Source organism: Triturus cristatus, chromosome 3_2, assembly GCF_964204655.1.
Source record: "Triturus cristatus chromosome 3_2, aTriCri1.1, whole genome shotgun sequence".
NCBI lineage: Eukaryota > Metazoa > Chordata > Amphibia > Caudata > Salamandridae > Triturus > Triturus cristatus.
Window position 1 is genome coordinate 283,195,623 of NC_140584.1, and position 26,279 is coordinate 283,221,901.

A 26,279-nucleotide genomic window follows, 5' to 3' on the forward strand; every position below is an offset into this window, starting at 1 on the left:
CATCTAAAGAGCTTGAATGCCCTTATGTCGCGTTTGGGCTATGAGCATGAATAACTTAAACGAACTGGGCTGGAAAAAGAGGGATACAGAGATGTGCAAAGGAAAAGACAAAGAAAGGGAATGACGGAACCAGCTTAAAATTGACCACGGGAGGGGAGTTAGGAAAATTACGGACGTAAGTGGGACTGCTGGTCCTTCTCGTTTATTGACTGAGCCCTTCCGTTCGCCGAGGGGGTGGAGCTCTTCTTCTCTCACTGATTAAGCGTGAGGGTGACGCTTCCGGTAGGCGGGAGCATTTCCTGTTTGCTGTCTGTGCGCGTACTCGTGAAAGACGTGCGGCGGCCTCCGTCAAACTGACAGGGTTATATTTCAGCCGGTCTAGCAGGCGTAAGAGCTGTCGGTGTCACAGCGGTGCGGAGTGCTGTATGGCTGGCCCGTGCCCACCCGGGGTGGGCATCGCTACCCTGAGGAACTTGCAACGCAAGCCGCGAACTGAGGTTCTATAAACAGAGGGAGGACATTCTCTTTAAAGGGGGCATTGCACTGAGGGTCTGCGCAGGTGACGGGACTGCACCGAGAGCTCTGAACACAGGAGAAGTAGTGGGCTACACTTAGTGTCTCTCAACAAAGGAGTGCTGCCCTGGGGGGCTTTAACTACCCGGGGCGCTGCACCCTGCTGTTTCTGTTGACTGCAGTGTCTCGGCTGCGCTACCATCCACCGCCTATTCTGGTCTGTGAGTATCTCCTGCTTTCTCCTTTTGTAATAATAATAATAGAGTAGCGATATCGGAATAATGGTTCTCTTTTGAAGGAATAAAGGCTTTGGCCATGCTTGAACATTGTGTCACGCCAGGTAAGCAGTACTCTATCGCACATCTCTTTATTGGCTTTTAGGAAGGCCTTTTTTTGCATGACTATCTATACAAGAAGTGCCGTACTTATATTTTTTATAGCATTTCTTTGAGTTTTCTTTAAATACTTCAAGAAACAGAAGGCACGGATCTACTGTTGTGCAGCCCAACTACTTTGTGATGGCTTTAAAGTCGTCCGGGCACCGTGGTCCTTGCATAGAATGACGTACATAAGATCTAACAGAGGATGCTTGCAGGGATGCGCAGACGACTTGTGACAGAATGACCGAATATTACTTATCCGCAAGCATAGTCTGGTGTTGAAACTCAGTCACATGTTGCTTATGCCAAATAGGCATAGACTCCTGTTGACAGACCTACTCAAGCAGCTGCTGATGAAAGGCATAGACTACTGTTGAGCGAATGCTGCAGTGAGCAGGCAACCTTGAAATGTAAGTGTATCCTGCGGCTTCCAGCCTGATACAGACAGACAACTGTTAACAACCATACACCCACTGTGGAAAAACTCGTGTTGCTGCTATGAAGAAGGAATATGCTGCTGACAGGACCTGACTGCTGCTGGCGGACTACCCATAACAGCCATCGCAAACTGCTTTTGAGAGACAGGCAGAGACTGGTGCTGGCATACTCGTCCTGTTACTGACTGGAGTTGGCAGACTGGTAAGAAGACTAGGACATGCTGTTGCTAGCCACAATAGATTGCTGCCGACAGAGAGACCGTGGATGACATGCTGATACTCACACAGACTGCTGCTGACGGATTCTTATACAGATTGTTCCTGACTGACTGGGATGCACATCTGTTGAGAGACTTGATATTTCTGCACCTTTCTGCCAACTGACTGGCATATACCGCTGACAAACTGGCACTGGCAAATACTTCAGCGGGGAGAGACCTATCGACTTCTGCTGATTGGCAGACATTGTCTTCTTGTGATAGACTAGGTATTGACAACTGCTGCTGCTGACGGAAATAATTCTGTGTCAGGAATGGATTGCTTTTGATACCCATAGCTTCCACTAGACTGACACAAAGACAGACAATTGCTGACAGACCCCATACTCTCACAGATTGGTGGACATACAGGTGTGGCCGCCACTAATGTACTGATACTGACATAAGTTGATACAAATATCCAGAGCTGCTAACAAGCTTACATAGCTGTTGATGGACTGGTGCTGGCCAAGCTTCTTATATAGCTGTCACACTTTAAATATGAAAGTCATTTTTTGCTAGGTGCCAATGTTTGAAATTTCCAAGCATCCTGTTCCATAGTTCCATACTATATCACAAGCAGTTACACGTGAAAAGCCATGCAGTGCTTAATCTCCATGCTAGTTGTCCTTTTTCCCTTGGGTGCCTGAAGTTGTTTGTGTGTGTTTTTCCAGCCATTTATTTCTTGCACTGTGTTGCTAGCTATGAGTTTTGCTTTTCACTGATTAGGAATGCAGCAATGCTAAAACCAGAACATGAAGTGTAGGAGTTAGTAGTGTAATAGTATCTGATAGAGAAAATTAGGTTACTGGTTAGGGAGAAGGTGAAACCCTACTCAAGTAGCAATCACAGTCTGTTCCTGGGAAAAACACAAGTAAACCCCAAATTAACCTGTACTCAACCCTCTGGTAGCTTGATACAAATCAGTCATCCTTAACTTAGGTGCTAGCACAGAAACATTTTTCTTTACTATCTGTTCAAACCGTAACTTACAATAGAGCTCGCCAACTCCACACCGAAATCTTCTTCTCTGAAATAGATCTTTGCCACTGTTTTAGAATGGAGCATTTATTAAAAAAAAAACATCTCAATAGACATAATCAAATTAGCCATTTAGTTCAGTCTATTGAGAGTTTTGGATCAGTTCGAAAACCTTTATTTATCTATAAGGGTTTAGTATTTGTATTGTCTTTATATTCAGATTAGTAAATCAGATCTGTTTACAGAAATATCAAGAAAGGTCATAGTTGTAATCAATCAAGTAAATTGCAACATGTCCCATAAAGAAAATGAATCCCTATTCTACTTTAAGCAGAGTCTAACCTACCAGAACCCATAAAGAGTCATTTTGGAAAAGAGCAAGATTTAAAGGAGCATTCAAATAGAATCAGATTGAAGCCGAACTCCTCATGAAGAGTAGGTCCAGAAACTCATCCGAGTCTCTTCTTTCAAATCAGCATCAGCAAACAGTTGCAGTAGCAACTATTCAAAGTTAAGCTAAGAAAATAGTTACAGCACTAGCCATAACCGTTAAAGAAAATAGACACCGACAAAGTAGTAGGCGGCAGAGATCACCGTCATGAGTAGCTCACAGCAAACAGGGTGAGAAGTACTAAGGGAGAAAGGGATGGTCATAGAGGTATTGCCTAGACTGGACTTTCTTTATTCAAACTAGGAACACGTATATTATAAAACACAAATCATATCTAACAATCGATACTTGGCTTAGGTCATCTTAAGCCAATGAGAAAAGATCATCCGATGGTCTGACTTCTTCCTTCATTTCCACGGTGAACAAACAAAGTCAGCAAGGTGCTATCTACAAGTGTCAACTTAGTTGCTAAACATTCATGTGTGTTAGCTTTACTCTGAGTTCCCACGAGAACCCTACAGTCTAAACTATCAGCTATTCAGTATTCAGCTGCATAACAGTGAACTATTCTAAAGTCAGAAACATTCTAGTTGTAACCTACGATATTAAGTCATGAGGCCCATGTCTTCATGTAAGCATTATTGTTTTTTTTTTTTTTTTTTTTTTTTTTTAAAAACCTTTATTTAGCACTGTGTAGAAGACAAATACGGGCCTACAACCATCCGGCCGGCCTCGACACTTCTGAAGCTTGATAGCAAAGTATATGTCCACTCGGTGGCACGGCAGCACATAGAAGCATACGACCTATGTTACAATAAATCCACGTGCACCGAGTGGCAGGAGACAGCAAGGTTAATTTTAAAATTTTTTTTTTTTTTTGTAAGGAGATACAGAAACTAGAACGGATCAGTGTACAGAACAGACGATCATATGATAAATGGGTAACAGCCATCAGGAGAGTCAACTAACAGTGAACACATCTAAAATGGCGGCACGAAACTATAATACCAGGATATAATAACGCAGCGAGGTGTGCCTCCCAGCCGCTACCCTCCTAACAGCAGTCCCCCCCACTGACCCTAGAAAAAGACGTGAGAAAAGGACGGAAAAAGGAAAAAAAGGCCCATAGAAATAAAAAAAAAAGGTGCCGAAGAAGACCCCCCACCCTACACGCATGCCGAGGCTATGGCCTACCCCCCCCCTAGCTACGTGTCTGTCGCCCCATAGGAACCCGAAATGTAGAATTAAGAAAAGAAGAAAGGAAAAAGAACCATAGAAAAAGAAGAGTGCACTACCCTATTACTCCCAGGAAAAGGAAAAGCGGGGAGGAGCCCACCCCACTGCCGAACTCCCGGACTCCCGCGCCGCCCGTACCTCCTGCGCCATGTACAGCACAGTATCAAAAGACCCACGTAAACCCGGTGGTCCCGAAGCAATACCCCCCAGCACTTCAGTACTTCACAAGTCTGCCCCCCGGCAGAAGAAGAAAACAGGGGGGGAAATCACAGCGACATGTAGCAAAAAACAGGTCATTAAAAACTACTCAGCCAATATAGCAAAGCGTGTATCAGTCCAGGTCTCCGTCCGCCGATCCAACCAAAGCGACAACGAGCCTGCCATCATTCCTGTCCGGACCGGCAGATGTGGTTCAGGCCCGTCCATTGCTGCGAGTCACCTTCAGCCAGGACAAAGAGACAAGATGGCCGCTCTCGAGGAAAGGGGACCATAAAGCCGTATCGTACCGCAGGGTCCCAAACGCAGCAGTAACATGCCACAGAAGCTCCAGCGATAGGTGCCTTCAGGGTAACATCTGGCAAGGGAGGTGAAAGGCTAGGTCTCAACAGGTAGTTCGTAGGCAGAGTCACAGCGTTCAAAATGGAGGGTGTCCCTGCAACTGTATCCGTGTCGATGGGTTGATGCGTTACATTGTAGCCAGGAGGACTCCACGCCACCGCCCCTCCGCTCTGCAACATTGTTTCACCTCCAGGAGAAAACATGGGCGGCGGGGGATCCTCCAGCCGGGGACGTCCCGTTGCGAACAGTGCCTCATCGATTCTCCGGGTCAGCGCCCAGCAAGTACTCTGCATTGCCACTTTTAACGCCACGAGGGCGGCCAGTACATCCCCACAGGTCGGGTCTCTCAGTACCAAGCATCGATCCGCCCTATCCCGCTGCTCCTCCGATGCGGCAATCAGCTCCGGGGCACATGGACGCGCAGACCCTGCGAGTCCAGGGTCAGCCAGCGTCTCAGCAAGAAGAACAGGCGCCATCGTCATCTCCACTGCAGGAGATCCGAGGATGTAGACACCGGAAAAACTTCGTGCTCCACTCGGGAACTGCACAGGGCGAGAGCGCCCCACGGTTGCCGTGAGGACCGGCCGTTCGCCGCAGGAAGACACTTCAAAATGGAGTCCGCTCGCTTTCCTTCAGGGTGGCTGAGGAGAGCTAGTATTAGGGGGCTCCAACGTCGTCCACACCACTGCCAGCGCGGGGGGGAGTCCGACCCGGACGTAAGGGTCCGACTCCCGTTGCACAGCCAGCGTTGTCACCCCCGCGACCACCCGCAGTGATCCAGCTCAGCACCCCGTCCACATCCCTCGGCGTCCAGCGGCGGCCATCCACGCAGGGACCAGGGGGAGCGCCGGAGGTCGAAGCAAACACCGAGTCTGCTACCAAACCCGCCGACAAAGGTGTCAGGAGAACGCCGGTCACTTCAGTGCCGGTAATCCGCGGCGGTAGAGCGGCGCAGGTCAGGAGAATCGATCAGGATTATCAAAGGAAGCCAGACGGTCCACGGAGCCGGGAGCTCAAGCGTCCGTCCCGTCGGCCATCTTGGCTCCTCCCGAAGCATTATTGTTTTAATACACTATTCAATATTCAGCATTGTGAATATGTGGAAGGCTAGAAAACTAAATAAATGAAATGAGAACATATAGCTTAGTAAAAGAAGAAATACATTTTTAAAGTCAGTACATCTACAGAGATGACACATTTAAACAAGTCAAGTATGAATCCTTTATCAAATCATATTTCATAGCTCAGCATTTTCTAAAAGCATTTATTTATTAAAGAAGAAAATTGACTGAAAGGTAGATAATGGAAGATGCCTAGTCTCCCTAGTAGTGTAATTACAATAGGAATGAGCGCTTACTGCAAAAATCATGCTACACATTAACTTTGTACTTTTAAGAAAAGACACATTTTCCTACATTTTATTCTATTAAGCATTTTTGTATTAATGTCTAGTGTAAAATATGGCATGTATTTAAGGTAAATTCTTCTACTCTATCAATCCCCCATCTGATGGTTATCTTAGCCATCACGCAAATTCATTTCCTATATGAGTTCGTTTCAGAGTGCGTATTCTTCATCCGTTGAGTCTTGTCTATTCCTTTTCTTACCTCTAAATTTCAGTGACTTCACGTAATCATCATTCATTATTCCCCTCAAACCTAAATCCGTTTCATATAACTTTTTAAGCATCTTTTCCTGTCTTTGTGTAAAATACATCTACAGCTCACAAACAAAACCAAGAAATATTAGATAAAGCCTTATAATATTGGCTTTAGAATAGCTTTCAAAATACCCTTTGTTGCAGTTGAAATGAATTCCCAATTGTGTAAACTACTTTCCCAAATTTTAAAAAAAACACTTGGTGTTTCCAATTCATGTAAATCGGGTACTAAACCTGAAATGTTCTTTGCATAGCCTTACATTTCCTTCAGGTATGTATGAACAGCAGTGAGTTAATTTAAGCATTTGCAGACTCCCCTCCCCCCCCTTTCTCGGCGAGTAAAATGTCTAGTGCAAGTCGGTCTTGAAGTACCATATAGCAATCAACTAAGTGTTAATTATAAGCAAAGCTCCAGGTGTGCCCGTTGCTATCTGACCAACAGTAGCCAACTTTCTGATCTTTTCGTCAGTTAAAATAATCCCTACAGGTGGAATGATTGCTCCAAATATGTCTCCTACTAAGCCTGTTCCTGTTTCAACATTTTGTTTCTGTCTATGTGATGGTGTCATTTTTAATGCATCTAAGCCTTGCAAATTATACATCTTAGGCATTGGTATGCCTAAATAACAAATACCTTTCCAATCAGTTGGCAACAAGAAATAAGAATTTAGTCCACAGTTATAGTCAACTCCAGGAATAGCATTCTCCTCTTCTTGCAAAATTTGCCAACTTCCTCCCGTCAACTCAAAATTGTTCACAACTACTGATTTCTACATGTTTGTTTCCTTTGGGTGCCCATCTTCTGTTAATGAAAATATTTCCTTTGTGGTGGCATTCTAATCTTAATTTTTAGTAACCCATTTTCTTTCTAAATTCATTCTCTTCTTTCTTCAAACATTTTCTAATACATCACTATCTTCATTGCTAGTTCGTGTTATGTTAGTATACTTTTCTTCTAAGGCAATTATGTATATATCTTCTCCATTGGTTGCAATAAGCATGTTTATTAATTTATTTATTTACTTGTAAATCGAAACATTCATCCCATAGGGATATCCCAGCGCTAATGTAGCGGGAGGGTGGTATTTAGGCCTAGGGCTGTTGGGGTCAGTGACATCAGTCCTTTGGGAACAAGTGGGTTTTAAGATTCTTCCTGAAAGCCGTGTAATCCTCGATCAACCGTAGTTCCAGTGGAAGCTTGTGCAGAGGTGCGAGGTACGAGAAGGTGCGTCCACCTGCCCAACTCTTTCTGATCCTTTTAGTCTCCGCTAGCACCTGAAGGCGTGACCTTAGGCACCTGGAGGGGTGTAGAATTTGATTCTGTTCTGAAGAATCCTAGGGCCAGTATGATGGAGTGCCCTGTGAGCATGTCCTAAAAGCTTAAATCTTGCTCTTTGATGCATGGGCAGCCAGTGAAGTTGCCTCAGGCAATCAGTTGCTGAGCTATATCTGCCCTTATTGCACACCAGTTTGGCTGCTGCATTTTGTATCACTTGCAGACGTTTGAAAAGGTAGTCTGGCATGCCAACGAAAAGTGCATTTCCATAATCCTGCCTACTGACAAGTAGGGCCTGTGTGACTGTTCTCCTGCTTTCCATTGGGATCCAGGGGAAGAGCCTTTTTAAAAGCTTCAATGTAGCGAAGCTTCTTCCACACAGGGTCCTTACATGGTCCTGCATAGATAGGGTGTTATCAATGATGACACCCACATTTTTTGCACACTGCTTGGGTGCTGGGGCATCTCCCAACGAGTGGGGCCACCATGATGCTTCCCAGACATGTTTGGCTCAGCGTTGAGCTTTAAGCAGTGTTCCGACATCCAGGTTGCCATTTCAGTGAGGCAGTTGTTGAGTTTAGCCCTGGTGTCCTCGTGCCTGTCTCCGATTGCTATTGTCAGTTGCGTGTCATCCGCATAGGAACAAATACCAAAGCCCCATTTCGTGGCAATTTTGCCAAGTATGATATATAGACATTAAATAGAATAGGGCTCAGGGATGCTCCCTGCGGGACACCACTACTGAGATTTTTTGGACTTGAGGAGAAAGCACCCATTTGCATGGTTTGTGTTCTGTTGTTCAAAAATGAACTGAGTCATTGAAGGGCTTTTTACATTTATCCCTTTTTCGTGCAGATTTTCCAGTAGAAGCTGGTGGGAGACCGTGTCGAACGCGGCCGACAGGTCTAGCAGGATCAAGGCTACTTCTTTCCCTGGTCCAGCAATGATCTTACATTATCTAGGACGGCCAGGAGAGTTGCCTCTGTACTGTTGGTGGCCCTGAAGCCCATTTGAGAGGGGTCCAGTAATTTGTTGGACTCTAGATAGTTAGACAGTTGTCTATTGACCAACTTCTCCAATACTTTGGAGAGATAGGGGAGTTGGAAAATTGGCCGGTAATTAGCTGGGTTATTTATATCTGAGCCCGCCTTCTTCAGCAAGTGAGTCACTATGGACTGTTTCCAGATCTCTGGGAAAACTGCTGTCTCCAGAGATTGGTTGAATAGCCGCATGACGTATGGGCTCAGGGTGGGTATGATCTGTGCAAAAATGAAATGTAGGCAGGGATCGAGAGGGGATCCCGATTTAGCTTCCCCCATTGCCTTGGTGACCTCCTCTTCTGTGTAGGCGCCAAAACTACCTAGATGTACGGGGGCATCGGGATGAGGGTCCATGTTTTCCCAGTTGATGGGATCTACTGGAGTATTGATGCTAAATGACGAGTAAATTGTGCATATTTTATCTGTAAAGAATTCACTGATCGTTCCACAGCATTCTGCTGAAGGATGCAGAGTTTGGGACATACAGGTTGGTTTGCATAATTCTCGTACTATTTTGTATAGCTCTTTTACCGAGTTGCTGTTCTCTTTTATTCGTTGTGCAAAATATGTCATTTTGGCCTTCTTAATTGCATAATTATAGCTCCTGAGTTCTGTTTTGTATGCTGACTGATCAGGGTCCAATCTGGACAGTCTCCAGTTGTGTTCCATTATTTTGCACTTTTTTTTCAGTGCCTTAAGTTCTGCTGTGTACCACTTTTCGGATACAGTTCTTTTTGTAGATTTAGGTTTAAGTTTTGGTGCGCATTGGTCCAGTGTATTGGTAATCTCTATTTCAAGGTTCACTGCACCCCTATTGGTGGGTAGGGTTCCCAGAACCTCTAGATCATTAGGGGCAAAGTGGTGTTGAAATGAGTCAGGGGTGACTAATTTCCAGGCTCTGTAAGTCCCGTGCGTAAGTTTGAGAGCTTTCGCTGGTATCGCGGGTTGGGAGAGTGAGAAGGTAATTAGTGAGTGATCGGTCCATGTGACAGGTTTGATCTCCTTGACTGTGGTGGAGTCTATGTTGGAGAACAATAAGTCCAATGTATGCCCTGTGATATGTGTGGGCCGCTTGATCCATTGTGTTAGTTGAAGGATCTGCATGTCGTTCTCTAGATGGGTTACCACCGTATTGTTAGATTTTTCAAAGTGAACATTGAAGTCCCCAATAACCACAACATTTTTGTATTTTAGGCAAGCGGGAAATAACTGTGTAAGCAGTTTAGCGCTGAATTCTGACTGGTATCCAGGGGAGTTGTAAATCACAGCCCCACCAAGTATAATGTGGTTTCCTTTAGACACTTGGAATGGCAGTAGTTCGTGCTCTCCCAGTTGAGCTACTGTGATGTGGAGGCAGTTGAGGCAGTCTTTGAACAGAATGGCAAGCTAGAATATTCTTACAAGCTTTAACACTATAGGTATGTGTGGAAAGAAATAATACCATGAAGTATCCATTCATTTTGCTTTCGGATGTAAACTCATGTTTTCTGCCAATGGAAACCTGGAAAGTATTAGATCATGGTTAGAATAGAAATATTCTAAGTGTCCTCATCTATAAACTAATGAAAGTAAGATGCTGCATTAAATTACGTAGGATAAGGCACATGGTAGTATGTTACTTCTTCTGAAACAAACTTTAAGTATGCGCAGACATAACAGTCCTTTGTGTCCGTGGCATTACGGTATTCTTGTACTAACCTAGAGAAAACAGTAGAAAAATCTTTCTTATAGCTCACAAAATAATATTTAAATTGATCTTCTTCGCCAAGGTTTGTATGTGGTTTAGTAGAATTCTTTGCTGTGGGTTCTGGCTGGTGCCAAGTTAAATCCTATTAGTACTATAGAAATCTTCATTACTGGTATTACGAAAATTGAACACATGATATATTTACACTTATTTCTAATACAACACATTTCTCCATGAGTCAGTTCCAGCGCTTCTTGAATTCAGCAGTCCTTTTTTCCCCTCCGGTTACTTATGACAATGTTAATCTTCACAAGTTCAGTTACTAATTGGACAATTCTTAATCCTACTCCATGTTTTTAAAATGTTATCCTTATTGCCGGTACCGACTTAATCACAATCTCTAGTGCCAACATCCTGTTTCCCCCTGAAGGCCGATATTCAAGATTTGACCAACCACTACTTTCATTCCATGACCGTGATATTAGACAAAGCCGCTCCCCTACAATTGAAGAGAGTAGCCACAAAACACTCAAAACCATGTCATGTTGATAGACTCAATGAGGACAGAAGATCTCTAAGGTTAATTGAACACCGATGGAGATCAGCACCATCTCCCGACCGTCTTAAGCTCCTAAGAACCACGAGAAACACCTACTATAGAAAGATCAGACGATCAAAAGCAGACTTTTTTAGTATGCAATTAGACCAAGCTAAGAACCGACCCAAAAAACTATTTGAACAAATCAAAATACAATCTATAGGTTTACCGCACCCTCCCTCCTCCCGCCAGCCAATCCGGGCACACTACCCAACTGCGAAGAATTTGCCTCCTCCACTATGAAGACAGAAAACAAAGTTTGACCTACTTAACGACTTAATAACTCTTACTGACACTCGCATGGACACTTCATCTCCCCCTCCAGGAACCCCAATCGTTTGCTCACCAAAGTATGACCTGAAAAATAAAGCCTCTTGGTCCTCCTTCAATACGTACAGTGAAGATACCATATTAAAGGCGCTCATGGCTTTGAACCCCTCTAATCACTTCACAGACCCTCTTACCGCAAATTACTTAAAAGACTTCATACCGATGTTACTTCCATTGTGGACCAAGATGATAGATACCTCTCTACTTCAAGGAATCATCCCAGAAATCCTTAAATCTGGGCAGGTAGCTCCCATGCCAAAGAAACCAACGGTGGACCTCTCTGACTTAAATAATTACAGCCCAATATCCAACATCTCAACTCTGGCCCAACTCTTGGAAAATGTGTTCACATACAACTTAGCAATCACATAAACCATTTCAATCTGCTCAACCAATACCAATCCGGCTTCCGTGCAGGACACAGTGCTGAATCAGCCATGACCCATATAGCAGATGACGCACTAAAAATCCTGGACCGAAATGAAGCCTGTTTGCTAATCCTACTCGACTTATCTTCGGCCTTTGACACCGTCAAACACGACAACTTGCTAGATCTCCTGAAACACAGAATGGGATTATCTGGATCAGTTCTCAACTGGTTCACCTCTTTCCTTCAAAATAGATCACAATGTTCAAGGCTAATCAATCCTTGTCCAAGCCCCTCCCAGTCAATTTCAATTTCAATCAAGCTTTATTCGGTATATAGAAATATAACCTTAAAAGCATTCTACATATTTCATTGTTAAAAGAAACCAAAAAAAAAAAATTTCTCGTATCTTAAGTTTTCACAAAAGCACATTTCCTCATAAATGTAAATGAAGCATACCTTTAACTGTTTGCATGTCTTCACAGTCACTTAAGGAGTCCCTCAGAGATCATCCCTTTCCCCTACACTTTTCAACCTACTCATGGAGCCTCTCACTGAAATTCTCAGCTCTTCAAACGTCCAGTATCACATGTACGCAGATGATACTCAATTATATTTAAAGATCCATTCTCTAGAGGACATCAAATCTCTGAACTTAACACTACAAAAATCTCAAACTTGGCTGGCCGAAAATGATCTGAAACTAAACGCCCTCAAAACTGAATTCCTCCTAATCGCACCTCCCAACCAATCTACCATCATTCAAGAATGGCTGAAACATCTAACAGCACTCAACTGCCAACCTCTTATTGTCGGCTCTGCGAAATTACTGGGAGTAACCCTCTTATTGTCGGCTCTGCGAAATCACGCTTGACCGTAATCTAAACATGCAGAAACATATTAGCGCCGCAACAAAAGGAGAACACTTTCAGATGAACACCTTGAGAAAATTAAAACCCTTCCTTCCCACAAATGACTTCAAACTGGCAGTACAAGCACTTGTAATCCCAAGAGTGGAATATGGAAGTGTCTCTCTCTCTGCGGTCTTCCCAGATCGATGACAGCTCCTCTAAGAGCATCAATACACGCAGCAGCCAGACTCATCACAGGCTCTAAAAGAAACTGTCACATCTTTCCTGACCTTAGAGCTCTCAACTGGCTACCTTTTGAAGCCAGAATTCAACTAAACATAGCATGCTTGACTCACCAGGCCATTCCTCACAACACTCTGAGCTACCTGGCCCAGAAACTGGTACTTTCCTGTGGTAACAGATCCTCCAGGAGCTCCAGTAACCTTCTACTGAAACCACAACAATTTGCCAGGAAGAAAACATACAACCTGGCATTCTCGGGGATCACTCCCAGGATTTGGAATGCACTGCCACCAGTAGCCAGACTGAATCCATCTACTGCATCTTTAAAAAAAGAAGTGAAATCTCTTCTCATGTCCAAATTCACTTGAACTATGTATATAACTCGTAATACGACTGTTGTTCTGTATAGTACATATCTACGTTGTTTCTTTCAAATATCTCCCCTTGTAAAGCGCTCTGATACCCGTAAGGGTCTTGTTCGCGCTATATAAAACCTTCAAATTCAAATAAATAAAATAAATATTCTTTTACTGCTCACTCGGGCCTATATTGATCTTCTGTAAAATAAGTATAAAAAAACAAAGGTCTGATAGCGCCATTTGTTTTATCAATTAATTCTTTTGGCGTTTCTTCTTTTTGTTCTTTCAAATCTTTTTCCCTCAAGTTTTCAGATTGCTCTCAAGAGGGTTGTAGCAGTTCCAGATTCACTTTGCACAAGTCTTCCAAAGTGCCATTCAACGCTGTGTTTACGTAGATTAACTGAGTATCCGTGCCCGGGCACCCTCGCCTTTTTGGATCTTCTCAGAGTTTGTTGATTTGGTTCTATACCACTTTCATCACTGGACTCTGTTTCATCAAGTATAGATTTGGGTATTCAAGCTATTGATGTGCTTCTTCTCAGGTTTGTTTTTATAGCCTTGTTGCCATTCTGCTTGTCGATTTTACTCACCTGCTCCAGCACATGTTCCTTCACCTGAATCTTGTGTTTGTGCTGGCACAAATTCAGAGACACATTATGAGGATTAATCTCTGCTTCTTTTCTTTAGAGACTTCAATTCTACTCTGTGTAACTGCAGGCACTTGAATTTCTCTATTTCAGCTTGTTGATCTTTACCCCTCTTGCTGTTGTACAGGCAACAGTTCTGCTGGTCTGGGTGGTCTCACGGGTGGTGCAGTCCCCAATATTCTTTGTTCAGGGTCATAGACAAATATTGCTTCCTCTGGATTTCTCACTTTCTTGGTGTGCGAGGCATGAATCTAGTTTGGAATTCCAGCACACTTAACAACCGTATTTGGTGTCAAAATGACCTGGAATGGGCCTTTCCTTCTAGGCTCTAGACAAGTCTTCCGAACGTGCTTCTTGATCACGACCCAATCACCAGGACTGAGGTCGTGGCACCTATTTTGGTGTGGATCTTGTGTTGCCGCCAAAACCTGAGGAGAAATAGAACGGGCCACATCAGCCAATCCTTTGCAGCAATCCAAATAATATCATCAGTGATATTCAAGAGAGCGTTTGTGGGAACAGCAGGTAATCTAATGGCCCTACCCATGAGAATTTCTCGCGGTGAAAAACCGGTCTTCCTTTCTGGAGAACTTTGAATGTTCATTAACACCAAGGGTAGTGTATCTGGTCATTTCAGAGAAGTTTAAGCACAAACTTTGGCCAGTTGAGACTTGATCATCCCGTTTACCTGTTCCACTATTCCAGAAGCCTCAAGTCTATAACTGCAGTGTAATCTTTGCTCTGTCTGTGATGCTGTGCATATAACTTTCAGAACCTCATTAGCATTCCATTCCTGGATATCAACTCGCGCAATACCAGTTTTGGTACAGTGAGGCATCATTTCTCGGGTTGGGTAGGCTTCCACTCATCACGAGAAAATGCACACCACGACCAGGACGTATCTCAGCCCATTGTAAACCGGCATTTCAATAAAGTCCATCTGCATTCTTTTGAAGGGACTACCTGATCTCCCTATGTGTGTCGGTGTGTTAGAAATGGGGTTTCTGGTTGGCTAAGGTATGCACCAGGCCCAGGCTGAACCCCCCACTCTAGTCAGGGTAAGTCAGATACACACCCTAAATTAATCTCTCTCTGGTAGCTTGGCACATAGCAGTCAGGCTTAACTTAAGAGGTAATGTGTAAAGTATTTGTGCAACACCCACACAGTAAATCATTGACACGCTACAAGAAGACTCCACACAATGTTGGCAAAATAGGTCATTTTTATATCAAATCAATACAACCAAAATGATGAAAATCCAATCAGTACTTCAAGAGGTATTACTTTCATGTGCAATAAGAAAATCAAGCAGTGCTTTTAAATGAATCAACTGGGCTCATTTTAGAGCCTTTACGGTAGTTCTTCTTGAGTTTTATGGAGAGTATGTGTCCTTGACTCCGAGGAGCCCAGAAGAACAATATCGGGACTGCCCTGGTCCAGTTTGAATCGAAGTAATGCCAGATAACACTTCAGCTACGCGGGCCTCAGCAAAATCTTTAAGACCGCTTGGGTCACACACACCTTGAGCACAGTCGTGGCACAACGTAATCCCTAGGACCACTTTGGGTCGCAGATACAGGGAAGCGCCAAGGCGGGGAATGTTTGCAATACCTTTTTAGTGGTGAGGGCAATAAGACGGCTCTGGGGTCGCAGGGCTAGCTGAGCACTGTCGGTGCTGTTCCCTGGTAGTGTAGGTCCCCAACCTCTCGGACTGGACCAAGAAGGTAGAGATAAGTCCGCCGAGGTCGCCATTGCTGAAGGGGGCTTTGGAGCTGCGGCAGTGAAGGCGTCCCCAACTTGCTCCACGAGGGGGGCTGCGCTGAAGGGGACTTCGAAGGTGCGGTATTGAAACAGGACGGCCGCGGCCAGGAATGCCCTCGGTGCTTAGGGCTGGGCAATTTAGTCACAGTTGCCGATAATGGGGCATTGACCAGTGTGCAGAGGCCCCAGAGAATAACTCCCCATGCTCACTGTTTAGCAGAGCTCGCTCACCCAGCATGTTCTCACAAGGCAGAATGCTGTTGGAGTAGAACGGTGTGGTGGGGGGCTGCAACTAAGCCGTTTATAAGGTCTTTGCTATCACCAGAAGCAGGTGATGAACAGGGGAAGTCCTCGAAGTCACTCTGGAGACATCTTTTGGTTGTGCAGAGGTCAGCCGGAAGCAGGGCAGCTCAGCAGAGCAGGACAGCGGTCCTAGAAACAGGTAATCCCAGCTGAGTGGCAATCCATCCTGGGTGGCAGTCATTACTCCAACAGAGCTTCTTTCTGGCCCAGTAGTGTACCACGTTGCTACTGCCAAGGTCCTGATCCTTCTATTAAGAAATGCCTTTGATGTAGTGGTTAGTTCAAAAGGCCACTTGGAGAATGCACTGGCCCCCTCTAAATTCTGTCCTGCCTGCCAACCAACCCTGGGAGGTTTGATCTCTATCTTTAGTGGGGCCAGGACCCTGCTCCTTTGGAATGCAGGTTCCAATTCCATCCCCCGTATTGGTCCCGGGATGGCCCCATAGAGTCCGAGGTCTGCAGTTTCCCTTGAGCCCCTAGTTTATTGCGGTCTCCCGTGGAATGCACAGTTGTGCGCCTCCAGTGTGAACATGAGTCAAACTAAAAGGTACACAAAGAGTTTAGAGCAGAGGGATACCCACTTTCTAGAAATGGTATTCCTAAGCTATTAATTACAAATCCACCTTTACAGCAAGGGAGGGTTTGTATTTCCTTTTACGAAAATATGGACTGTTTCTACACCCTTTATATGTCCGACATCCTTCCCTGCGAGATCCCAAACTTCGATATTTGCTGTTTCTTTTAAATCCTCAGTTAATTCTTCAGTCGTAAGCAAAGGGAACACTTCTGTCTCATTTTGCTGTCTTCATTTTAAAATCTACATCCTCATTCGGTGTGCAGTAAATGGTGCAATTTAACTTGCACAGCAAATCTCTCCTTAGTAAATTTGCCGGGCTAGAATTACAGACCACAAACTGGTGTTTTTCTTCAAATGAACCTATTTTTACTGGGACCTTTTCTGAAACTGGATTCATGAACTGTTTATTTGTAACTTCTACATCTTGGATAGTTTTCCCCAAGAGAGGTTGGTCTAGAACTGCCAGTGTTCTAACTGTGGATCTGGTAGTGCCTGTAGCACTTAAAAAATGATACAGGCTGGCCATAAACTTCAGCATCCACATGTGGACCACTCTGGTCTATCTCTAAAACTGTGCCAAGTAGACAATCTTCCTCCCCTCTCAGGCACGTTCATCGCGAATTATCAGGACCTGGCCTTCAATTTTGAAAAGGGGATACTGCTGTAAAACATTTGGGTTCAAATTTTGAAATTGTGGCATGGACTTTTGGAAAGAGGTTGTATATTTATTTTTGCCATTTGATTTATATCTAACCAAGAGTTTCCCATATTTTGGGAGTTCGTTTGGACCAGTGGTGCGGGCATCTTTGGGACCTGACCTTGCACAGGCATTTGCATCTGCTGTGTTGACGCATTTGCATTCCTTTTGGCATCGGTACATTTCCACCAGTATTAAGATTATATCTACATTCTATTTTCCAGTGTCTAGTTTTATGACAGATGTGACAGGTAGTAGTCTTTTTCATAGCCGCAACATCTGCTCCAGAACCTGTACCTATAGAACACCTCTACCTATAGGAGATGGTGCATTTGTCCTAGTCTCCTTCACAGGTTTCTCTTTCGGCCATATTACGGCAGTCTTACATTCAGCCCATAAATCAGCAGGTACAACATTGTCTAAAACTTATTAAAATCTGTCAAAACCTTTGAATTCTTTATGAACTTGTGCATACCATTGCACCAGTTTGTCTCTCAATTTCGGGAAATGCACCCAAATCGCCTCTACTCCAAGGAACATGTACATACATTCCTCTTCCTATTTATGAGTGTGGATGCTATTGTTTCTCCTTTGCTTCCCTCATGTTCTTCTCTGCTATAGCTGCTTCTCTTTTTCTTTTAATGCGTCTTTGCCCACTTAATTTCTAGTTTCTCAGTCTCCCTCCATTTACAAATGCATTTGACTAATTCCATAATGTGTAAACGGATTCCTGAAACTCTCATGTTCTCTAATGCTGGATTATCCAATTGGACCCTAAAGCTTCTCTGCAGATGGTCCTTTTTAGCAAGATCAATCTCGTATTCCTGAGCCAATTTTGTCAATTTGTTATGCACTAAAGCAGCTCTTCTTGCGATCTCCTTACACAGATAAATTAATTACTTTCTTTGGTATTGCTTGATATGTTCAAATTCTAAGCATCCCCTTATTATTTCTTCTAATTCCACCTTCAATTGAGTAACATTTAAAGGCTATTCCCTCTCTGTGTCTGGCCTCTTCTGTACCTCTGTGCTTTATGCCTACTAATTGCTGCTGCTTCTTCTAACCAAGCTGGCATATAACCCCCTTCAGTAGCATTTATGTCACTAGAAGTAATAGGGGCTGTGAAGACTAATGCTCGTTCATCTATTAGTGCTTGTACTGTCTGTGGGGGTCTCCGCACAACAATCTGAGAATTGTATCAAGTTGAAACAAACCCGGTGGTAGGTATACCTCCAGCGGCTTGATGAACATCTGGCCTTAAATCCACATTTGGAGGAGGATTTGTAATGACTGGGTATTTGCAGGTGTCACTTGGGCTGCGGTATGCAGTCCAGACTCATTAGTCACAGTTGGAACTACAACCTGTGGTTGAGCCACAACTAGTGGGATAATTTGAAGTATCTGTACGGATCTTGCAATCCGTGCTAAATCTGGATCTACAGGAGCATTTGCCACTTTGTCACTCGTACCAGAACTTGATTCTCTGTGATAAGTAAGAGTTGTAAATGGCGAAGGTCTTGAAGCCAGCATCTGGTTTAGAATCTCATTCCCATAATTTGTATCCTTCTCATCCCGATCTTTATTTTGGTGATCATTCTCACTTCCTTTCTTAGCTTCCGTAGTAATAGGTGGATATAGTCTTGTTCCCTCTATGATAGTCTTTCTCCACCTATGCTGCTCTTCATCCCATCGAGCATCCGCATAATTCTGCACCTCCTGCCTTTGTCCTTCTCTGGTATTTTTCCCTCTCCTTCTCTCTTGCAGCCTTTTTCCATACACTCAGAGCTTCATATTGAGTGGATCGAGGTGGAGGCTTCATCGCATACAACTTTCTTGATAATTAGAAAGGAATTCTGGTATTAATGTCCCGTACCTCGGAAAACTCAATGCACCTTCTTTCTTGCGATCTACTCCATTGGCGAAGCCAAGAACAAGTATGCAACTGTCCTAAAATGTGCAGGCGTACCTCTAGACGGTACCTCTTCATCTTTCCTTACAAGAATCTTCTGAACCTCTTTTTTCAAAGTCTCCTATAGGAGTTATCATAAGCACTCTGTTAGAGTAGGCTACCAATGTCTCTTTCAGGATTGCCTACATCCAGTTTTAGCAGTAGCTAAAACAACTCCCCAGTATTGGTTGTCAACGTGTTTCGAACCTCTCATTTGTTTTGGGTTCTCATCAGGACCCGAAGTGGTTGTTTCTGTAAGATAATGAATGAAGTTACTTTTGGGTAACCATTTGTATTTCTAGGATTTTGTGGTCGGGCTGTAGTGTATGGTCTTGTGAATTATACAGACTTTTTACTTTTGTCTCCCTGTGGTTCCAATTATTGACCGTAATAGTGAGTTCTTTAGCAGAAACGTGCCAACGACCAATATTTGTCAGTTATTTCTGCTATTGGCAAAAACGTCCTTCAGGCAATCCTGAAAGAGACATTTGTAGCCAACTTTAACAGAGTGCGTTTAATAACCCCTACACGAGAATTTGAAAAAGAGTTTAGAATAAGACTAATAATAGAAACCTCAACACCATAGAAATCATTTGATTAGTTCAAGCTACATTCAGAAATATGCGAAGCCTTGTTCAAGTCTGACATATTTTTTGTAAATTTGGGTTCAATGTGATTTTATTTTTTGTAAACTACTTGTTTACTGCCAAAGGACCGTAAATAATGTGCTCTGCACAGAAATTTGGTCTGAATAATATTTAGGTGTCTATGAAATGTATACAAATATTATGAAGTGTAAAAAAAAACACAAGATGAATAATTACAGTCTTGATTCAGTGCAAGTTTTTAAACTTCCAAAAAAGTTCTATTTTCAGAATTGCGACTTAAAATATGACTTTACTATTAATGAGGGTTTTAAACAACAATTCTTTAGGCACCCAACTCTGCATTCCTGCTTGCTCCCAATGGAAAGTTATCAGTTACTTTACTAGGGACCTAAAAGTAAATTACAGATTCCAATTGGTGGGGGGGGGGGAGCCAATTCCACCATGTTTAATGGACCGAGCGCAATCACTTTAGCACGGGCAGCAGTGGTAAAGTGTGCAGAGTACTAAAAGCCAACAAAAACGAGTTCAGAAAATGGGAGGTTGAAGTCAAAAAGTTTGGGGATGGCACTTCAGAGAGGGCCAAGTCCAACTCCAGACACAAGACGATTCTGCAAATGTAAACAATGAATTTCTTTTTTTATATAATTTTTTTATTTATTTCAAACATCACAAAGCATTCGTCTGCACAAGTGTCATACTTAGCATAATACCATGGTTTCAAAATAAAAACATTATGCAGTCAGTTGGTTTAACAATCCGAATATCTGATTAGTACCCCATGACATGTCCATTTCGACCCCTGGGGATACACATAAACCGCCTCTGTGTGTGTTCCACCCTCCCCACTTTTTATCCCACTTTTTAGGGCACCCTCTAGATTTATACACGTCTTTTTCGGCAACCATACATTTGTCCATTTCCGCTGCCCATTGCCCGATTGACGGTCGCTCCGCTGCCCTCCACTTCATTGCAATCGCTCTTTTGACCAGTGTGTATCCTAGCGTGGCTAATTGCTGTTCTATTTCTGTGAGGTCAGTAGCATCCCAGATATTTAGAAGCCCCAGTGATGGTGTGAGTGCAATTTGTTTCCCTGTGGCGTCTTGCAATTGTATTGTTGCCCCTTCCCATATGTGACGCAGGAGGGGACAATCCCATATAGTGTGAAAAAAGGTTGCCTCCTGATGACAGCCACGTAGACAGAGAGCATTCTGTCTGGTTCCCATTTTTACTAGGATCCCTCCCGTGAGGTATGTTCTATGAAGGACTTTTAGTTGGATCAAGCGAAACCGGAGAGCGATAGCTGCTTCCCTTTGTGACATCAGTGCTGTCTGCCAGTCTTCATCTTCAAGTTGGCCTGCGTCTCCCTGCCACCTGTCCCGCAAAGCCTGAAAGGGATCCGGTAGATTGTTACAAAGTTTTCGATATGTTAGTGATACATCTTTGTTTGGCATGGGGTCAGAGAGCAACCGGTCCTCCAGGGGGGACGATTCCATTAAGGTGTTTAGGTCCGGAAGTGGTGTCATGAGTGCATGGCGAATTTGTAGGTAGCGGAATAATTCCCCTCGGGCCAATTTATATTGCTGTTGTAGTTCATTAAATGTGATGATTTTGCCCTTCTTCACTAGATGGCCAATGGTAGATATACCAATTGTGTCCCATTTATCAAAGCCCGGTTGAAAACACAGGATGCCGAGTTCCTGAGTAGACCATAAGGGCGTGGCCTTGGTCAACACTCCGGTCCAACCTAGGTGTTTATTTGCCTGATGCTAGATGGCGACTGTCTTTAGGGCAGGGCCCATGTATCTTCCTCTACGGACCTTGGTATATAGAGCTCCTAGACACCCTTCCTTTTCCCATTTGATATCTATCCAGCCAATGGTTTATGGCCACTAGCTTCGAGGCCCAATAATACAGTCTGACGTCCGGGAGAGCAATACGTCCATCGTACTACCCTTTGGTCAATTTGTGGAGTGCTGTACGAGGCGCTCCCCCTTCCCATAACAGCAATCGAACCTCACCCTCAATACTTTTGAAATATGAGTCAGGGACTTTGTAGGGGCAATTTTGAAGAATATAGAGGAATCGCAGGAGAGCCAGCATTTTAAACCGAGCAGCTCTGCCCATCAGAGAGAGCGGCAAAGATCTCCAGTATTTGACATCACTACGTAATGTTTCTAGGGGGACTGCCAGATTCTTATCATAGAAGAGTTGGGGGTCCGGTGTAATATAAACCCCTAAGTATTGGAATCCTTATTGAGCTATTTCAATCTCACATCCCCGAGGGAGCCAGGGGACAGAGCCCCGAAGAACAAAGAGCACCAATTTGGTCCAATTAATGGCATATCCTTAATATTTGCCAAAGTTGATAAAAATGTTCCAACAGTGCATGTATTGAGGTATATGGGGACGTGAGATAGACCAGGATGTCACCCGCATACAATGAAATTCTATCTTCGTGTCCCTCTGCCCATTTCAGCCCTCTAATTGAGACGTCTCCTCTCACCCAGGCTGCCAGCGGCTCAAGAACCAAGGAGAAGATCGGGAGGGACAGGGGGCAGCCTTGCCTGCTACCTCTACCCAATAGGAACACCCTAGACGTGTGATTGACTTTCTTCTGGCCTTTTAGGTCCGTATAGAGAAGTTTGACCACCCCAGAAATCTCTGGACAAACCCCAGGCGCTTCAGCACGTCAAAAATATAGAGCCCAAAGAGATGGTTGCGAAATTTTCGGACATATTTGCGAATAGGTCCTTGATGTTCGAGAAATGGCTGAAATTGGAAGATGTGATGTATGTAATGATGAAATCGTATGGTATTGCAGATATTGTTGAAATTCAAAATGTTAATAAAAATATTTAAAAAAATAATAATATAGAGCCATTTTATAGAGTCGAACCCCATGGAGGCATCCAAAGAGAGTATCACTGCATCTTCCTCAATAAAGGTCTGGCTCCCTAAGACGTTGTTAACGCAGCGAATGTTGAGAGCTGTGTTCCTCCCCAGCATATAACCGGATTGGTCCATATGGACCAACAAAGGGACTATTGACACCAGGCGAGAAGCCAGGAGTTTTGCCAGTACTTTTGCCTCAACATTGATTAACGAAATTGGTCGATAGGATCCGCACCCATCAGCGGGCTTTCCCGGTTTACGAATGACAACAATAGAGGCTAGACGCTGGTCCTCAGGCAGAATCCCTTTCTGAAGGTTCTCGTTGTACATGTTTTTCAGGTGGGGCGCGACCCGTTGGGCCACGGACTTTTGAAATTCTATAGGGACCCCGTTAGGCCCCATTGCCTTCCCTGAGTGGATACTATATATGGCCTTGCAAATTTCGTCATCAGTCAGATCTTCGTCCATGAAGTCCCGATCTACCTCCGATAGGGTGGGTAACCGCAAGTAACCCAGTAGTTGCCGGGAGTCCTCGGCTGTATACCGAGTTGAGGTTGTATAAACCTTCTCCAAGTGATCTGCGAATGCTTCTGCAATATCTTGCGGTTCCAAGACTTGTCCCGCCCCGCCCCGCCAAGAGTCAGTTGGGGAACCCATCGCTCCCCCTTCTCCAGCCACGCCAACATTTTCCCTGCTCTATCTCCCACTTCATACACCTTATGTTGCGACTGGAGTTATCGGGCACCCGTCTTTTCCCTCGCCAGGGCTTTGTATTCTAGCTGTTTAACAAGTAATTGATGCGCCTTATCCTCATTGGGTAGGGAAGCGGTTTGTGCCTCTAATTGCTGGAGTTCATTCTGCAGCTGAGAGAGCTGCTGGTTTTGCTGCCTGACCTAACCCGTTTTCAGCGCTAGGGCTTGCCCTTTAAGCACCACCTTACAGGCATCCCAAATTACCTGTGCCAAATCGACAGACCCGACATTCTCCTTAAAGTAAAGGTCTGTCCGCGTAGTTAGGGTCTCTTTGATGTCTGGAATTTTAAGCTGCCAGGGATTAAGGACAATCGTGTTTCAGTGTCTTGTTTTGTAATAAGTAAGCTCAATCCACACTGGAGAGTGGTCCGAAATGCCCCTTGGCAGCCCACATGGGTGTCTAAAATATCCGATATCTGCTAGATGGGTGAGGAAATACTCAATGCGGGACATGCTCCTGTGGGCGTTGGAGAAGTGGGTGTAGTGAATCAAGTCCGGGAGCAGGGTGCACCATATTTCTACTAGGCCCATGGCCTCCGCAAAGTCTTTCATTTGGGTGTTAGGCCGTGCCAGGGGACGCTGGGGATATCGGTCCTTATGATCGTCCATAGTCATATTAAAGTCTCCCCCCAGTATAAGTGTGCCTATGGAGAGATCTATCAAAACTTTCCCTAAGTCAGCAAGTGCCTCCCTGCCCAATGCTGGGGGAAGATACACCGAGACTATATTAAGCGGTTTCCCTCCCACCTGGCTTCTAGATCTGCAAACCTCTCCTGTGGATCCGCCCATGTGCGGGTGAGAATAAGTGCAATGTTCTTCCGGACTAGAATACCAGTACCTCTTCCCCCGAGGTGAACCCCGCATGAATCAACAGCTTGTATCCCCACTGTGTGAGGGCCTTACACTCACCCACTAAGTGTGTTTCTTGCAGTAACATCAAATCTGGGGCCTGTCTCTCTAGACATTGCAAAACAACCCTGTTTTATTTTGTACCCCAACCCGTTCACGTTCCACGTTAGAATAGACAGTGACGTTTCTACCTTAGTCCCAACCATAAGCCCTGCATAAGGAAAATGTGAGGTCCTGTGAGCACAGTAGGAGGGGCGACCGTCTCTGCCGACACCACCACTGCCAGGTGGAAAGATACACAATATCAATCAAGTACACTATGGCAAAAGAACCACATGAACGCATACCGTGCATTGCAATTAAAGCAGAGGTAATTGGACCTGTCTGTTGGTGCTTTGTGATTAAAAACCAAACGTGAAACATAGAAACTCTTCCCCCCCTCACCCCAACTTCCCCCCCCCTCCCTGCCCCCCTGCCAGTGGAATTCAAACTACCAACTCTCCAACAAAGCAGAGTGCCTGTAGCCCTACCCTTTATTAAAGAGGAGCTTGGTTGCAGCCATACCCTCCTGCTACATATGGGGGTGGGATCATATTACAATAAATAACGGGAGATGTCTCCGGCCCCATCGCCAGCTGCAATACCAAAGCTGCTGATTAGGAATGTCCCAAAAAACCTTACTTTTGTGGCGAAGGATTAATCATTTGTTGTAGTCCAGGGGAGATGGCCCAGTACGTTCAAGCGGACCCGGTACCTGGCCTGGTAGACCCAGTTTATGGCACCTATGCCCATTCCAGCCCCACAGATGCTGTTTGTTTAGTCACTCGTTGTCAGGTCTGTTTCTTTTCGAACTAGGTCCCCTCGCTGCACGGCGCTGCTGTCCAGCCTGGAAGAGCGAGGCCCTCCGCCGCGGTCCTTTTGTGGCTTCTCTACCCGGGTCCATCCCTCCAGCCAGTATTACGCGTCTTCAGGGGAAGAGAAGAACCAGGCCTTGCCCTCTGATTCAATACGGAGTTTTGCTGGGAAGAACATAGCATATTTTATCTCTTTCTCTCTCAGTGCTCATTTGACCGCCATGAAGCTGCGACGTTGAGCTTGAACCTTTGTGGTAAAGTCCAGCAAAAAGCAGATCACACTGTCATCCAGTGTAAGCGGCGGGTTGGAGCATGACGTCTGGAGTATGATGTCCCGTTCTCAGAAATTGAAGACTCGCGCTATAATCGGCCTCGGGGGAGCTCCTGGTTTGGGCCTTCCCCTGGGGACTCGATGCGCGCGCTCAATGGAAATATAGTTTGAGAGTCGCGTGGGTTGCAATTGCTTTAGAATCCGGTTTTTGACAAACGGATCGGCTGCAGGACCCTCCACTCGCTCTGGGACTCCCAGGATTCGTATGTTGTTTCTTCGGGCCCTCCCTTCGTAATCATCAAGTAGCGCCTCCAATTTGATCTGTCATTCCTGCGGTTGGCTCCCCTGCGTCTTAAGCAGGGCAGTGTCTTTACCTAGTCCAGGCGTGACCTCCTCCACTTCCTTCACCCTAGAATCCATTTTCCTGAGGTCAGCTCTAATGCGGACCCCTCAATATTCACCGTGTCTATGCAAGTAAACATTGAATTTCTGGCACCCCCCAGAAAATCACAGTTCTCACTATTGTGTGTTCCAAGCACCTTTTTTAAGACACGCAATCTCCTAATATTCTATCGAACCATTAATATTTCACTTAAGTTGTTTGTGTGAACAAAGAAATGTTGACTTTATTTAAATGGTGTTTAATATGTCCTTTATTTTTTATTTCCTAAGTATTTAAATGTTTTGGAGGCTGAAAATGTGAGACAAGCACATTGAAGTGTTTTGGACAACAGAAATAAGCACATAAACGGTGAGGGGGAATATTTGCAAACAATCCATGCTGAACGGCCAGGGCGAGGCCCCCTCCAGAAGGGGGATGGGGGGCTATAAGTAATCCCCAGATCGGGTTGGGCCTTTTTAGGCCTTGTCAATAATGTTGCCATTTTTGGGCACTCATTTGGTCTCTTCTTCCATTACAACTGTTGTTACTGCTGTTGTCCCTTTTGTACTGGCA

At 44.5% G+C, this 26,279-nt stretch overlaps 1 protein-coding gene across 2 annotated transcripts in view; it reads left to right on the forward strand.

The window, feature by feature from the left end:
- The first annotated feature begins 282 nt into the window (after positions 1-282).
- Positions 283-26,279, forward strand: part of LOC146857152 (uncharacterized) — a 63,001-nt gene continuing 37,004 nt past the window's right edge. For both annotated transcript variants that reach the window (XM_085647631.1, XM_085647632.1), the window contains exon 1: positions 283-734. The gene's annotated coding sequence lies outside the window, so the exon portion shown is untranslated. The remainder of the gene's footprint in view (positions 735-26,279) is intronic.